Source organism: Calypte anna, chromosome 18, assembly GCF_003957555.1.
Source record: "Calypte anna isolate BGI_N300 chromosome 18, bCalAnn1_v1.p, whole genome shotgun sequence".
Lineage (NCBI taxonomy): Eukaryota > Metazoa > Chordata > Aves > Apodiformes > Trochilidae > Calypte > Calypte anna.
In genome coordinates this window covers 10,440,868-10,445,239 of record NC_044263.1, presented here as the reverse complement: position 1 = coordinate 10,445,239, position 4,372 = coordinate 10,440,868, and positions in this window count along the sequence as shown.

Sequence of the window (4,372 nt, the reverse complement as noted above, 5' to 3'; positions counted from 1 at the left end):
GTGATGGGTGGGTAAATTGGTTTATTGTAAACCCTGGGAAAGGCCAAATCTCATCTGTCTGCTCAGGGCTGTGCATCCCTCAGAGCTCTGCCACCAGCAAATTCGGATTATACTCAGGATTTCACAACACATTTTGTATTTACCCACATGTAATGCAGTGCTACAGACACACTCTGAGGTCTTGGTGCTGCTCAGGAGATGTGTGGCTGCTGGCAGCCCCTCCAGCCCCGCTCACTCCTGAGCACCCACCTCCCGTGGGGTCCCGCCTGGGTGGGTGCTGCAGCCCCCTGGCCCCTGCCCTTCCCAGACAGGAGGTCCCTGGTGCAGGGTGGTGGGATCCCTGCATAACTGATGGGTGCAGTGTTGCTTGGCACCAGGGGCCAGCAGGTCACCTCCCCAGTGGTGAAAGTGCACAGGTAACCCCTGCACAGCCACCTCTGCTGAGCCTGGACACAGCTCATCTCACAGCCTGAGCTGGGGGAGGTGGGAAAGGCCCGGGGGGTGCTGAGGGATGAGCAGATGGCTTCTCCCCCCAGCTGCCCCAGGACACCCGGCAGGCTGGAAGGTTGGAGCCCCTGCAGAGCTGTTCAGGTGTTCCAGCTGCAAACATCACCCGGAGCTCTGCAAACCAGAGCCACCCCTGGGCAGGACGCGGTGGCTGCTCAGCACCACCCAGAGGGGCTGGGCATGCAGAGTCGGGCTCGGCAGAAGGAGTCTCTGGGAAGGCTGGATAAATAGCAGCAGGTGAGGAAGATTTGCTTTCCAAAGGTCTCCTCCTCCTCCTCCGTGCTGTTGTGAGTTCTCTCTCTTCCTCTCTTCCTCCTCCTGCTCACGGAAGCCCCCGCAGCCCCAGCCCTGTCCCAGCAGCTCCTGCTGACCCCGGTGCTGGGGAAGAGAATCAGCTTCCCCAGTAAGCCGGGCTCTTCCCAGGCTTCTGTTCTGCCTGGGCAGTCATTGCTACTGCAGGAATGGTCCCCAGGGCTGGAATCATCCTAAGGGATTTGTCCCGGGAAGCAGGTGGCTCCCAGCCTCCTGCCCTTTCCTGCTCCGCTAAACCACCCCAGAGCCCTCCCAAATGTCTATTCTTTGGGAAAGCAACAAAAGAGAAGGAAAACCCAAAAGACAAACTCCCAGCAGCCTGCCTTTGATTACATTGGATATTGATTTATTTCTCAGTGCTTTCCCTCTGCAGACTCGCCCGGGACAGCGCAGAAGGTGGGAGGAAAGAGCACGTGAAGGGGCTGTAAGAATACAGATTTCCCACTAATATCTTCTGTGTCCAGAAGGGTCTGTGGGTTACTGGGGTGGCTCGGTTAGAATCAGGGGTGACAGTGTCTCTGAGGAAGGGAGTTGGGGTCCCTCAGCTCCACAGGCTGGGGACTCGGAGGTGAGCAGGAGCATCCCCGTGTTTGCAGAGGAGACAGAGCACGGGTGGGCAATGGGTGCTGCTCCCCACCCCCCAGCCCCTCGATGGCCAGGATGCAGACGAGGACGCCGTGATGAGCTCTGTCTGTCACACAGCCGGGTGTCACCAATGTCACCGTCCCCGCCACGCTGCCGGGAAAGGCTCGGGGCGGGGGGGTTTCCATCTGCACCACCACCCCCCCAGGACCAGACCTGCATTCCCTGGTAAGAAAAACTTTTTCCTGGTAGGAAAAACCTCTTCGCCTCGTCCCTCGGAGGTGGAAGGGGCAGGGGTGGCGGCTGTGGTGAGACGGAGGGGAGGGAGCAGGGGGGAGGTGGCCGAGCAGCCCCCGCTGCTGCCGGGGCTCAGCTGCCGCCCCAGCGCGGCCCCGGCCCGGCCTCTGCCGTTCGCTGCGGGAACCGCAACGCTGCGGGCCCCGCCCCGAACCGGCACCGGGGGGATGGATGGGTCATTGGTAACCCTGAGAGAGAGGAGACAGAGGGAGAGCGGGACACGGGGCGGGGAGCCCGGGGAGAGGGAAAGATGTGGCTGCTCCAAGAGGGATTTCCCCGACAGGATGTGTCCCGAGATACCCGGGGATGGGGAGGACAGGCTCCTGCTCCCTCTGCTCTCCTGCAGCAGGATGCGGGGTTTGTGCCACATGTCACAGCCCCGTTGGCACCCAGGTATGTGCACTGTCATCCTTGGAAGGAAAAAACCCAGCTGTCCTGAGAGCAAATGGCCTCTTCCTAAAGTGCTTGGTTTATTTGATGGACAGTCCTTCTACAGGCCAAGGGGAAGTGGGGCTGAGCTTGCTGCAGAAAATCCTTTTTAGAAAGGCCCCAAGATCTCAGCTTTGGTTTGTAATGAAGCTCAGTGCTGCTCAGGTGCCAGGTGCTGTGACGTGTCTCCAGGACCCGGCAGGAGGTACCCCCCAAGCCTTCAGCAGACTTTGCCCGTCCCCAAGCAGCTGGGGACAAATGCCACCTTGGAGCATTTCCTGGCCCAACAGGGAGGGATGGCTCCTAACAAGATGTCCCCACCCCTGGCCTGGCACATCACACCAGGGGCTCCCAGTGAGTCACCCAGCAGCACCACTGCAGGATGCACCCTGTGCACAACGGGTCTCCCAGGGCCAGGGTGCACAGCCCTGTGTCCCTTCCCTGCTTTCCTCTGGGGACAGGCCAGCTGGATCATTGGTGGCCGGGCTGAGCTGAGCAGAGGGAAGAGCTCTGCAGGGCATCTCCCTGGCTCCTGATGCAACGTCCTGACGTTGCTGCCTTGGGGGGTTTTCAGTCATTTCTCTCACTTCCTTATTGCCCAACGCTCCACTGGGTTTGCACAGGTGGCAGCCACCATCCTCCCTTCCCCTCCATGGCCCTCACCAGCCCACACGGGGCTCTGCCCATCTCCTCCACAGAAGAACACATCCTGCAGGTCCAAGTCTTGGTGTGGGATGCAGGCAAGGCCAGGGCAGCGATGACTTTTGTTGTCTGTTCTTTGTCCCAGCCAAAGACAGGTTCATCTGCCCCCACCCAGGGAGCAGTCGGTGCCTGGCACCGTGGCACCGTGGCACAGGTCCCTGCTTGCCACCTCCCTCACCCCTGAGTCACGGGCAGGGAACATCCAACCCGCCCCATGGCACAGCCCGCGTCGGGGTGTCTGTGCCCAGCCACCCACCCTGGCACCCGCTGGGCTCTCCCCTTCTCCACCCACTTATGAGCAAAACTTCAAAGGAGTTGGGAGGGACCCAAAGCTTTTCCTGCCGTTTGTTTCTACCAAGAACTGGGAACAGATTTGCTGAGCAGGACCACACGGAAGATGGAGGGGAAGCCACTGCAAGCTGGAGCTCAACACCTGACTAGACAGCAGTGAATCCAAGCTGGGCCCGAGCTGCAGCACCCAGGGACAGTTTTAGCAGTGTCCCTGAGTTAGAGAAATATAAAGGAACGATGCAGTTTTCAACAGGGAGATAAAGTTAATTCTTGTCCTGGCTGTAAATCCAGCCCGTGCTCACCTGAGCCCTGCAGGGAATCCTGAACCCCAGGAGGTGTTTCCCATGGGACAGCCTCAACAACATGGCCATGCCAGGCTCCTTGTCTCCCAAATCCTGCCAGCATCCATAGGGATGGGAGGAAGCTGACTGTGAGGCTGGGCTCAGGACCAGTGACCCCCAACCAGACTGGCCCGGTGGCCACTGTCCGTGCCCCCCACCCCACTGTGTCACCAGGACCAGGCCAGGCCAGAGGGACATGAGCCCACTGTGCTCTCTGGGGTGTGCCAGCCCTCCCTGTGCCCCCCACACTGACAGGGGGGTCACTGCTCAGAGAGGGGCTGCGGGGGGCACACTTGGGGCGCTACTGGTCACCAGTCCTAATAGTGGCTGGTCCTCAAGGTGGCCAGTCCTGATAGTGACCTGTCCTTGTAGTGACCTGTCCTGATAGTGACCTGTCCTGATAGTGACCTGTCCTGATAGTGAGCTGTCCTGATAGTGAGCTGTCCTGATAGTGACCCATCCCGGTAGTGACCCGTCCTGATAGTGACCTGTCCTTGTAGTGACCTGTCCTGATAGTGACCCATCCTGGTACTGACCCGTCCTGATAGTGACCTGTCCTGATAGTGACCCATCCAGATAGTGACCCATCCCGGTAGTGACCCACCCTTGTAGTGACCTGTCCTGGTACTGACCCGTCCTGATAGTGACCCGTCCCAACTGTGTCCGGTCCCAACAGTGGCCAGAGCCAATCGAGCTGGTCCAAACAGTGCCCGGTCCCGATAGCGCCCGCTTCTCGGTCCTGCCGGCCCCCCCGAGCCCATGGACCGGGACCGGAGGGCGGCCGCTATACGGGGCGGAGCTACGAGTGGAAGCCCCGCCCACAAAACGAGCCACGCCCCATTGATGCCCCGCCCACTCACAAGCTCCGCCCCTCTCCGTGGCCCCTCCCCCGTGCCGACCCCAGGCCCCGC